The sequence below is a fragment of the Pyxicephalus adspersus genome, chromosome 11 (assembly GCF_032062135.1).
Source record: "Pyxicephalus adspersus chromosome 11, UCB_Pads_2.0, whole genome shotgun sequence".
Lineage (NCBI taxonomy): Eukaryota > Metazoa > Chordata > Amphibia > Anura > Pyxicephalidae > Pyxicephalus > Pyxicephalus adspersus.
Genome location: NC_092868.1, coordinates 53,126,656 through 53,139,927, shown reverse-complemented (window position 1 = coordinate 53,139,927; position 13,272 = coordinate 53,126,656). Strand labels below are relative to the sequence as shown.

The window sequence follows — 13,272 nt, the reverse complement described above, 5'->3', positions numbered from 1 at the left end:
AACATGGGTGATCCAGTAAACACAGAACAAATCTGGTCCAGGACTAAAAACTTTTGCCAACTAAGAGCAAATGATTTTTAAGAAATCTATTCCAGGTTTGTGGAATTACCCGAATTCTTTCATGATAGTCTATCTTCTCCACTCTTGGGGAGCTTTAAGAAGTCAGGCCCATTATCTTTACTCCATCTTATGTATTTATTTTATTATCACTGTGAGCATTCAAATTGTACATAATAAATTTTCCTCATTAAAACCCTAACAAAATTGGATATACATATTGGGCAAAAGTCAATATTTGTCTTACACTTTTCTTGGTGTAATAAAATCCATTACTGCTGCAAGTCTGCATGCCAAATTTGGAGGTGCAAAAAGAACAGCAATTTCCAGAGGCCACAATGCATACCACCCTTATGAAGGTGGAAACATGTGCTCCCTTTGAGAACCAAAACAAAGTTTTTAAAATTAGGGAATTGTGTAGATAGAAGCTACTTGGCTCTCAGAGTTTGCCCAACCTTGACTATTAGAAAAACCTCCATTTTTCTTTTGCTGCTGTTTGAAAAAAAAGTCCAACTGTTTCATGCTTCCTGCAAAGGACATGGCTTCTCAGGAAGTTCAAAGCTTTCCATCAGTCTGCATGTCAGTCACACAGTAGATTAGTGAGGGTGTTAAATCTGTTTACTCAGTCACGTTTCAGTGATATTTAAAGGAATAGCAATAGGACGAGGAGTTGGATAATGTGTGCGCGCTGTCAGTGTAGCAGGAGGAGAATTGGCGTAGTTGTTCTGGCACAGGCTGGTGAAACAGGAGACTGCGAGTGACGCAGATGGCATGGGATAAACTAGTATTCCAACATCCCTAAAGTATTTGCCTGCAGATAGCAGCTGAAGACAGGTATTAAATGACTTCTGCTCTCTGCCAACACCTCTTCAACAGGAAAATTGGCAGTCTCTTCATACCAACACCTCCGACGCTTCTCTGGTTTATTAGTCACAAGTTTTCCCAGAGAAGCATCAGTAAACTAGGTGCAGATGGAGATCACTATAAAAACCACGCCAAGTGGAACATCACAAGTGGGAGACAACTTCTACTCCATGTTTGTTCTGTTTTTGGATAACCTAACCATTTTTATTTTTGATTAAAAAAAATATGAAGTCGGTTCAAAAGAGTTAAAAGACCAAACTCTAAAAAATCTGACTGGGTTGGGGATGAGGGACTGCTAATGGAGGACTGCTTGGGGTGGGTTGGGAAGTAGGGAGATATAAATAGTACATACCTGTATGGTGAGGTCTGCTAATCCCATTTTGACTTCTAAAATCTGAGCCATATGCAGCATCTCTTGAGGTGTCTGGAAATTCTTTAGGCTTTCTAAGCAACCAGCACCATCGGTCTGTCAAGAATTGTGGACCCCGGAAGTGGATCACACAAGGAACTGAAATCAGGGGCTTTTGATACTTGTACCTTGCAAATGAGTTCTAATATCTTCCTCCTAATAGTCCAATTTGGATCACATTGAAGCTTTTTATCCAAATAGCCAACATGTTCAGACATATATTGAACTAGTCATGTGATTAAAACATTTACACCATTCAATAATCAGTCGCATACAAGTCATATGGAGCTCACCTATTTGGTAGACATCCGCAGGGGAAATGGAGATTTTTGGCACCACCAGAAATCACTGAAGGACTCCCCTGAGCCCCATAGCTACCTCCATGGTGACCCCATCACCAATACAGGGAGTAATAAATACCTGAGGTTCTACATCCTTTTCTCCTCAATTACAAAGCATGTTTTACATTTAGCTATGCTTTAAGTTTTCTACCCGGTATCAAAATCCTAACTTCTGCGTAATTCCAAAAACCTTTTGTAACTAAACCATATGGTGATTTTCCACATTTTCCTGAAGTTGCTGTTGTCATTGTATCCTAAAGAGAACGATAGCAATGTGCAAACGACTCCTTTTTAGTCCTGTGCCAAGCAATCCTATGCTCCATTTGGTTGCTGCTGTGTAGTACACCCGCCAGACGTGTAAGATGCCATATGCTGGTGAACAGTGCTAGTAATTAGTCCCCCTTGGAGTACAATACTTCTCGACCATTGCTCCTGACACCTGTTCCTTCAAAGAACTCTTTTGCTGATCCAACGCACCACACAGCATTACACATGCTGTGTGTCCCTACACAGGGACACACCTTGTAGGATCCTATGATATTGGCACACGTTCGTCCAAGTAATTTTACTGCATGGTATTAAGCTGGTAAACCCAACATACACCACCTAAAGTATTCTACTGCAGCAAAACTGTTCTATATTATGATGATAAATTGGATAGGTATGATAACATATATGATATAAGAAGAAGTAATAAAAAGAAGTTAACCTGCTGGCACGTCAGTAATGGACAGAGACCACCATATCAAAGATAAACAGAAGAGATCAGATCTGTGATATGATGTCATTCAACCCTTTCTAGTTGGTATACTTTAAAATAAAAATGTAGGGATGACTAGATGAATTTAAGAAATTGTTTTTGCTGTGGAAATTGCATTTGCAACTATTGAAGCATTTTAGTGAAAATTAGGCTTATTTCCATTATGCAGCACAAATTTATCTGGAGTGCCCGCTTCCTCCATTTTTTGGTTGTCATCTCTGAATATAATTCAAAGAGAAAATAGGCTAGGGATGTGATTGGCAAATATTCATCACATAAAATAGAAAATATTAGAAAATAGCCTAATGATAGGGTTTGACAAATGTTCTTGGCATTCAACCCTAAGGGAATATAACCAAGGGTTTGGCAAATTTTTCGAGCTTTCGGTCCTTAAAGGAAATAGCCAAGGATAACCTAAATATTCTTACAGCTTTAGGAATATATTCTGCTTTTGCAAAAATGAATTTCTCAAACTCACTATGTATCATTCTTTGGGTATCCATGAAGGGACAATTGTTTTTCCAACTGTTTTATTATATCATGTTTAGAGATGGCCCCAGATGCCACCAGCTGCTTATTACCTACCAGAATTCTCTTTAACGGACTACTGTCAGTAATACAAGTGCAAAGTGCATGGTCACCTTATACAAGCAGTTCTGCCATTTCCATGCCAATGTATTTTTGGTATACATCTTTTTGGTGAGTATTCATCTATTTATGAATGTTGCCAGTTAAAGTTTATCCAACTTTTACCCCAAAGTCAAATTTGATTCAATTTTAAAAATGTGTAAATCAATATTTCCTCATGATTCATAGTGGGGAAGGAATAGAATCTCTTAGGTTTTTATTGCTAACCGTGCCTTTTTTTATGAAAATTCACAGGAAGTGATGAGAATCCTCTCCGAACACAGATTGAAGATGTCAACAAGAGTGCTTGTAAAGTTTGGACAAAACCTCAAAAGAATAAAATTTTAAAAAATCATAATCAATTTTGCAAAATACTGTGGGACATGTGGCCAAGGCAGAGTTTCAGTGCTGTTTTTTTAGCAACTAAATATAATGAAGAGTAGCTAAGCAGGCACCCTGTGATTACACCTGAACCCTTTTCTCTATACAGAATCTAGTCCCATTGTGGGAGAGCAAATAAAGAATTGGCGATAACTGGAATCACTCCCTCTTTTCAATGAGAAGGGAGAGGCGTCTGTTGTCTGAGCTGGCAGTCGCCTCTTTCAATGAGCAGCATGTTCTGAGACAAAAATAAAAATGTTGACATGGGATGTCCTTTCCACTGGCAGTTAACAGGCTGCCCTCATCTTGTAATATGAATAATGTTGCATCACTGATACCAAAGGGGGGCTGAGAGACTTCAATCCAGATGGTGGAAGCGCTAGATATTTGCAGACTCTGGAACACACAATGCTTTATGGCCGAGTCAGCAGGAATGGGAAATCTAGGGCTGGCTAGATCGACTGAAAAGGGGTCAAAATGAACTTGGCTTTCTACAAAGCAAGTGAAGAGAATAAAATGTTTAATTGATCAAAAATCAATCACAGCACTTGGTTATCTTGAACTTATATTTAGCCAGAAGGGTGAATATTTTTTTTTATATGGATTGGTTAACAATTGTATTTAACCATAATGCAGATTCATTATTGAACATTTCGATGGTATATTGAATACTTGTATTTGACCCATCCAAACCTAACATTAGGGTGTTTGGAGTGGGTTAAATGGTAAGAATAAATTAGGGGTTAGGAAAGTTTTGGGGCCATTTCAGACTTGCAATGATCTGCACCAAGCTTTGCCATTATATTATTATTAATATTATTATTAATAATAATAATAAACAGGATTTATATAGCGCCAACATATTACGCAGCGCTGTACATTAAATAGGGATTGCAAATGACTGACTAATACGGACAGTGATATAGGAGGAGTCTGTATGCTCCTATTCTCCTGAAGATGAGAACACTATGGGAACAATTTTGTGCACTTGTTTGCAAATAGCTGTGGTTGTGGTGGATCACTGTGTGGTTCCTGAAAGTGACAAGTCGCTTCTGGTTGCCCAGTTACTTTTCGTCTTCTGGAGGAAGAGCAACTCCTTAATCACACATAATGCAGCAGTCAAACTCTGAGGTTGACACATAGTAGTTAAACAAAGGATGGTTGGGCATTTCCAACTGCCCAGTTTTGACTTAGGTTTTAGTCTTTGGAGGAGGAGAGAATAGGTGAATGTTAGAATAGCTTAGGGGGCCATTTCATACTTGCGATGAGAAACTGCCACATGCAAATCTGGTGCAGTGGCACTGTGTGGTTTGCACAGTGTGGGCACGCAGAAGGGTAACCAGATTTGCATGTGGCTACGACGCAAATCTTCAAGCAACAACCGCACTGACAAAATCAACGTGTAACTTGTGGGAACCATGCTGCAATCCTCTGCAGCCACAACGGCATGCAAAATAGGGTTCCCTACTGAGGCTGGGTCCGTAGCTGAGCCCACAACAGAACGCTGCAGCCCACAACGAGTCTGAAAGGGTCAAACATAAGTTAGAAGTCATTGGATGGTTGAAACACCTTTCAAACACTTACAAAAACCCTGCACCCAGAACTAAAAGGGATGAATTTAAGGTGCAAAAAAAAAACACAGCCCTAGACCATCATGTTTGCTTTTCAAAACTACAAAAAAAAAAAAAAAAAGGAGAAAAGTACAGTAAGAAATCAATGTATATAATGTATAGATTAACATATACCTTTTCTATTACAAAGAAAAACTCTGCTGGTTGTGTGATGAAGAACAAACAGTAAGAGCAAAATCATACTCATTGCAGATTTGTTTATTTACCCGCTTAGCGTCTGCCCACACTGAAGGCATGTGGTGTGTAACTGTGCGGCCTTCTGCACGTGTTAACCCTAGCCAGCCTGAGGTTGGTTAAGTGCCAGGGCTTGTATGGCACAGTGTAGCACTGCATGCTGTCAGTGTGGGCATATGCTTATATGGTGTATATGGCAGATGTATCTTGCATTTCTTTACAATTGCTTACTGCAGTCCACAAAGGAGCTTACAATCTAATCTTCTTACCATAACTTTACAGGCTAACAGACACATACTAGTCTGGGTGGAAGCCAAGTATGTATGGGTGCATTCATAAAAACGCTCCATGTTCTGAACAGACATACTCCATGTAGGTTGTAACAAAGAGCCCCAGGACTCCAAGACAACCCCACTAACCCCTTCAAGCTATCCTGCAGCATAGAACCATGTCATGCCCATATATATAAGAACATAAGAATTCACAAGCAAAATGCTTTCTATCTAGTAATTGTAATTGCAAGTTATACGTTACAAAGCATTTCCACGGAGCTCCCTTTATAATTTTTCCTTTTTTCTTATCCTCTCCAAACAGAACTAATCAAATTGCAATGTTGCTCTAAAGAAGACAACACAATGCTCTGCCAGGAGGTCTGGATCACAAAAGCTGTAATAATTATAATTGTTTCATTGTTTTATGTAAATACAATACAAGCAAAAATCTAATTGACAATAAATAAATAGTTTGTGTCTGATCACAGATTGCTCAGCAGATGCTGTCACAGGAAAATAGGAGACGGTTGTGTTGGTAGTACAGGGATGGATTTGCATTCTTGGTGCTAATACTCCTCATTTTAAAAAGCTCTCTCCTGGGGGACCCAAGCGGGAGGCCGGCGTTTAGCTCTGTGACTGCGAAGTGTTAAAAAATTCTGATACAAGCAGCACATTCATTAGCAAAGATCTATGCCATGATATCGCAGATGTCAGATGATGTGTTCTAAAATGCATGAATACATGAATGCAGCAAACACTTAAAAGCCCAGTTCCAATAGTTAAAAAAAAGCAAACAGTTTTGACTGCAATACTCATCTAGGAGCTGGGGCTGCCCCTGTAGTACCTATTTTCTGCAACCTGATGGCTTCAGTCTTCTAGGCATCATTTTCCCTGTATAACTTAGCTTTTACTGTAGGTACAGGGTGTCATGGACCCGTCACCTAAGATCACAAGGTAGCATGGCAATGGTATCACAATGGCTCCTTGAGATCATCAGGAGGCATCACATAAGAATCACAATGGTTCCTTGAGTAAATCACAATGGTTTTATAATGGTTCCCTGGAATCATCAGGGGCCTCACAATAGTTTCACAATGGCTCCCTGTAATCATCAGGAGGCATCACAATGGCTTTACAATGGCTCCTTGAGCTCATTATTAATACTAAAAACAATAAAGAGGATTTATATAGTGCCAACATGTTACGCAGCACTGTACATTGAATAAGGGTTGCAAATGACAGACAAATACAGACAGTGACACAGGACGAGGAGAGGACCCAGCCCCAAAGAGCTTACAATCTAGGAGATCATCAGAGTAAATCAAAATGGTTTCATATTGGCTCCCTGGAATCTTTAGGAATATCACAATGAGGGCATCACAAAGGCTTCCGGCATGTATAGTGTAATATGCAGAAACGGGTATTGATGCATAGAAGGCAGAATCACGGCTCTTTTCTTCATGTGGCTTGCCTAAAGTCTTAGGAAGATTATAGGTATACAAAAAACTGCTGTGGTATACAAGGTGAGATTGGGGAAAATCCTCTTTGTTGGTGAGTTTTAGGGGATTTTTTGGGGGATAAATTGGGAGAAGGAATAAAGTTTTGTTGAGAAGATTGGGAAGATTGATCCCATTGAGAAGATTGATTCTTTACAACTTCCTTTCCTGGTGTTAAATATATGGATGGTCAGATAGTGAAGGGATATAGACAGCAATAAAACCCTGGAGGAAGACCTAGCACCTCATCTTTTTATTCAAAATGAAAAAAAAACATGTCCAGAGGTCCAAAGAAAAAAAACTGAAACGAAATTAAGTTCTCATATGGAGTTAATTTTTTTCAAAATGTACTCATAAAAACTAATATCTTATCATTCCCCCAAGGTATCAAAAACAACCCAACCTTTCATTCTATTCAGAATTCATTATATTTCTGTGTAATTAGTTACTAATATCCTATAAAATCTTCCAGGACAACAAGCCCCCTCTATCCAGGGGTCCCCAGACCAGGATTTCTGTCCTGCAGAGCACAGCCACAGCCAGAAATGTTTTCAGAAAGATATTGAGAAAGGTGAATTTATTTATGTCTGATTATTGAGAGATTTAGTTAAGGATCTGAAGGTCACCCAGGTCACAGTTTACTTTGTAACCCTATCCTTCTGCTGACAGGGACCGGGGTGTCAGATTCTGGGGGGATTAGTGGTGGTATGTGGTGGTCTGGACATTCAGTGTCCTTGTGTGCAGGAACTGTGACCAACAATGGATGCCAGTGGAAGAAAAATAAATGGCACCATGGGAAAACAAATGTGATAATCATTTCATAGTATCAATGGACTCTGTTGTGACAACAGACAGAAAAAAATGGGTAAAGCGGAAGTGGGGGCTCAGGGATGCTGTTAGCAGCTACGCCATATGGCAGTGCTATTATTCTCTATGTATTTATATAATGCCAGCATATTACTCCGCATTTGTTCATAGTCACGTCTAAAAGGACTGATGGCTGTGTGCTGCATTTCTGAAAGTGCGCTGAGTTGTGTTATCATTTAAATGTGCTGCCCAATGTACCACAATGCACAAAAAAAATATACCACAATGTAGGTAACACATACAAGGAAGAATATACGAACCACATGCAGACGCTGGCCAAGAGCACACATGTGACCCTAGGTGAAAGGATATGAACAATATTACAATGTATACAATTCATTCAAACATGTATTGTTTCAAATTAGGAATATTATGTCTATCGATACTCTGTAAATTACTATCAGAGGTTTCCAAGTACTCCCATTTTTTTTAAATTGACCAAAATAATGAGTTCAGTTTATTCTACATATTATTTCACATGCATTTACCCCCCACCAGGATCACTGCTGGCGCAGATTTCCTGGCCTTAAAGGCAACTCAGATAAATACAAATAGTATTTGATAGTTGCAGTGGTGCAGGAATATAATATATTGCTAAGTGCAGGTGACGGGTTCTCTTTAAAGACTGGGCCTGTAAGGCCATTTTTATACAAAGTGGTTGCAGTGGAGTTTATCTGGCTGATGTACTACTAAGCAGACATCACACATAACCAACCAATCTAATGTAAAAGAATGTCTGGTCTGTGATGTGTGTGGGTTTGGGTAAAGGTCTGATATTCCCATTCCAGTTGTATATGACGGCAATGTAACCTGCCAGCAGTACCATAAAAATATATAAAATCCAGCAAAGGTCCTCTCACCTGTTAGAAAACACATGGATTTTTCTCAAAGTTTATATTGGATTTCAGTGTGTTTTTAGAGTTATATTTCAATGAACTTTCCCTTTCCATTTCTCTTTTTTCCTGTTAATGGTGCACTAATAAAAAAAAAGATAATTGTTATCAAATATTCAATTTCCAATGCATTTTCATTGCATTGCTAATTACACACAATTTTACCATAATGCACCAAAGTTGAGAAATTGTTTCTTTTATAACCTATGAAGCTCCTCATTTTGTTGCGTTATGTTATAGGGCAGTGCATTCTGCTTTCATAAAACCCCACTTTAGGGCTTATTCATGTTGTGGTAATGCATTAAATAATTTGTGGAAACGTTCATGCAACACATAACGTTTAGCATTACGCTGGGGTACCATTTATTGTTGATGGCACCCCAAATGTACTGTAGGAATGTATCGGTGTGTGAAAGGCATGCGTACGCTGCGGTGTGGTTCACTTTATTATTGTAATTTATTAATATTATTATTATTATTATTATTATATTAATAATAATAATAATAATAATAAACATTTATTATATAGCACCAACATATTACGTAGAACTGTAGATTAAATAGGGGTTCCAAATGACAGACAGATACAAACAATGGCACAAAAGGAGGAGAGGACGCTGTTCAAAAGCACTTACAATCTAAGGCGCATTTTAAAATTTGTAGATGTAACATTGGTGTGCAATGCGCTGCAAATGGACTGCCAGATCGCAATGAAAACGCCATTGCGTGTGCATTTAGTATTACTCACCGCATTGCTAGACCTCAGCTGCTTTAATGGGTTTTGGTTAAAATACATATTTTGCAACAAAATGCAATTTATTTACATCATAGGGAATGCCAATCATAAATATGCATTCAAAACGCACCTGTTGCATTTTAACGCAATAAACCACACATTGTGCATTTTCTAACACAAACATGTAAAAGGGCTTTAGGATTTACACAGGTTACGACTGATAATGTTAATAAATAATTTTATTATAATAAAAATGAATAGGAACGCATGGCGACACACAAATCGCCATATAGACCGTGGGGTAAGGAACAAATATAGTGTTCTTATTTCTTAAAGACGAGTCCTTAGCGTCTCCTTCCCTTCCTCCCCCACCAGCCTTCCCCCCTTGAGCTTGCATACCCTTTAGCTGAGCTAACTGCAGGACAGGGCTGAGTAGGGGGATTGTTCGGAGAAAGTGGCCCTTTGGTTGGTTGCTATGGAAACCGACATACCACAGCTCTGACCCCTGAGAGGTTTTAACACTCTCCCTCAGCGGGGATGCCAGCAGCTGGACCGCAGCTGTTAGTCAGGGCCGCTACAAAAGCAGGAATCCCGGCCACTTACACTGAAAAATAAACACTAATCCCCTCCAACCAACATCAAGGACGCTGCTGCAGTACAGCCTTCCAATCTGCGTTATTTTACGCAAATAAAATCAAATGCATTTCATGGAGAAACTGCTTTACTCCGACAGTACATGGCATTACTAGAATCCAGGCTTCTACTATACTAGGCCGCATTGTTTACATCCCCGCTGCCCTGTTTATATAGCTACTAAATATCCCACAAACTATTTTTTTATATTAGTTGTGAATAAAGAAGGGTGAAAAATGTAGCGCAAGACATGCTTTTTTTTATTTTCTTAGCGTAAGGAAGGGTTGTGTGTGGGGTGCTGTTCAAAAATTTTACCTCAATTCCTGTCCCTGCAACAAGTGGCTTTTATGGTTGTCATGGAGACAAGAATGATGGTGAAGCTTCAGTTTTTTTCCCATGGCAACCTCTTCTTAGAATTCACCTTATATCCTGTTTTCTCTGTTTGGACCAGTGTTTCTCAACCAGGGTTCTGTTGAACCAAAGGGTTCCTCCAGAGGTTGCTAGGGGTTCCTTGAGCAATCTGTACCCTTCAGGTCAGAGTAACTGGCACCAATGATATTTTTGGTGACATACTTCCTATTCCTCCAGCAATTCAGGAGGCATTGTTCCCACTGACCACCACACTAATATACTGTGAGCTATGGATGTATTAATTATAGCAGGGGTTTCCTTGAAGACATAAAAGATATTTCAAGGGGTTCCCCAATGGTTAAACAGGTCAAGAAATGCTGGTTTAGACTCTGCAGATACCGTTTTTTTTTGGTCTTTTTGTTAAAGTCTGTATCATGTTGTGTTTCCCTTCACTTCCTGTCCCATAGACCCATCAGAAAGTAAGAGAAGTTCTCTCCAAAGTGAGCGGATATCTCCTCTGTATTCAGAAAACCTCTGAATACAGGGGTAGATTTGCTTTCACTTCCTGATTTTGGGGACAAGAAGTGGGAGTAAATATTCTCAACAGGGATACAGACAGCAGTAAAAACCAAAAGGAATTGGAAAATAATTGCCTGGATTTCTGCTTATAAACCCCAGTTAGGATACATTTTTTCTGTCCATGTCTATTGGGGAGATTTCCTTTCCCCTGTTTTAGAGATGTAGCAGGAAGTGACAGGAAATCCCCATTGTGAGCGACTTTCCATCTTGGTTGTCACCAGAACATCTATCACCTGTTGGAAGATTTCTTCCAACCACCCCTCTTCAATGGCATCTGGTTTTACCCTGTGGTTGCTGTGACAACTACAGTACAACTGAAATTGTAGCCAACCTCATGACATATAGGTTAAGTGTGCTTACTGTGGTTCATATTTTTAGGAAGTTTTAGGAAGTAGAAAAGGAAGCAACTGCAACAGCTTTTAACCACTTTTCAACTGCTGTGAACTGCGGTTGAAGGTGGTTGCATTCAAGTCATTGAAAGCTTCTAGCCACTCAAGTGCAACCACAGCCACAATCCACTGCACCGCAACTGCCTGCAACAACAAGTGATTTACATCCGCTCCAATTCAGTTGAATGGGCATGGTTGAGCCTGTGATTTCAAATTAGCCTTAAACTACTTACTAAGATGTTCTAAAAGTAGGTCTGTCCTTTCCATAAGCATATCACTGACTCAGAGGAGGTCAGGAATATGACACAGAGTGAAAATAACAGGTTGGAAGGGATCTAGTAATAGATCAGGTTCACCTTAATCCAATAATTGCAATTTTACAGCCCTCATTTCACCAAAATCCTGCAGCCTTCTCTTATTTGACTCACAACTCAGCACGGAACACCAGAAGGGAAGACGGAGAGCACAGGACATTCATTTCCTGATCTCTGGTGTCTAGCAGGTGAACTCATAGCCGCTATTAAGCCATTACAGCTAAAATATGTAAAATGTCTCTCTCTTCACTCCAGTGAGCTCTTAATGATACCAAAGGCCATTGCAGAGACCCCCTGAGGTGGGCTAAGCACATGGAAATAAAAACAAAAAATGGTATGTTATGAAAAACAGAGCAATTTGAGAGCCGACTTCCAACAACGTTACTAGATGCAGGTAGGCAGGTACACATTCCCCTAGGACAATCCACTATTGTCATCATCTGAAGGTATTGGCTGATAAGGTCTGCGCAAGTCAAAGAAAGAAAAAAAAAGAACCTTTTACATATTCAACAAATTTCAAGAAGATATACAAGAAGATATACAATGCATGGGAAGAAGAAAAAAGTCCCAGCAACTGCACACTTTCAGGATCAATCTTGTGTTGGTCAGATTAGTAGACCCTGTGTCTTCTGCACACCTATTCAAATTCTTTCTTTTTACTGAGCGAATCATTAACATGCTACTGTATACTTTTTTTCACACCAAAAACAAAATGCAACAGTGATGACTGTTGTAAATACAATGTAAATAGAATGAAGGATTGTAGTACTGGTGACATGATTGATTACACCAGGCCTTGGAAGCTCTTTCTAAAACCTAGGAGCCAGCATTAAAAGGTTGGGAGCCAGCAACAACTGTCTTTGAACTCAAAGCATTTGAATGGCTGGTTATGTTTGAGCTTATCAATGTAATAAAAATGCTAGCTGTAAAATGTAGGGTGAACAATGGATCTTATTGGTGATGCATTGGGTGATGTTCAGAATGTTCCCCAAAGACTGGTGTTTCCTAATAAAACACAATCCAGCAACATTTGTCTTACATGCCAAGCCTTTGCATGGCTTGGCATGTTTAAATGACCAATGTAAAACAAATACAAGCTGTAAATGTAGGGCAATGGATTATCTGGATGGTCAACTGATGGGCAACTGCGTGGCCACTAGATGGACCACTAGATGGCTTTTTCATGTAGCATTGGGTGATGTTCAGGATGATAACCAAAGACTGGTGATACCTTACAAAACATGAGCCAGCAACACTTTTCTTTGATTTCACAGCTATTGAATGGCTGGTCATGTTTAAGCTGATTAATGTAATGTAAATGTTGGGTGGACATGGATCCATCTGGATGGACAACCAGATGGCTTATTGGTGAAGCATTGGGTGATGTTCAAGATGATCACCAAAGACTAGCGATGCCTTACAAAACACAAGCCAGCAACAGCTCCCAGCCTTTGATTGGCTGATCATGTTTAAGCAGACCAATGCAATGTAAAAAAAC

At 39.5% G+C, this 13,272-nt stretch overlaps 1 protein-coding gene across 6 annotated transcripts in view; it reads right to left on the bottom strand.

Moving 5' to 3' along the window:
- PKNOX2 (PBX/knotted 1 homeobox 2) overlaps positions 1 to 13,272 on the bottom strand; it is a 241,334-nt gene that overhangs the window by 136,547 nt on the left and 91,515 nt on the right. Inside the window, exons 1-2 of one of the 6 annotated variants that reach the window (XM_072425885.1) lie at positions 8,740 to 8,802; positions 8,140 to 8,175 (exon numbers count right to left, since the gene is read on the bottom strand). The exons of 4 other annotated variants lie outside the window; for them this stretch is intronic. The gene's annotated coding sequence lies outside the window, so the exon portion shown is untranslated. Of the gene's footprint in view, positions 1 to 8,139; positions 8,176 to 8,739; positions 8,803 to 13,272 lie in introns of those variants that run through there. One more of the 6 variants, XM_072425884.1, reaches the window with a different exon arrangement.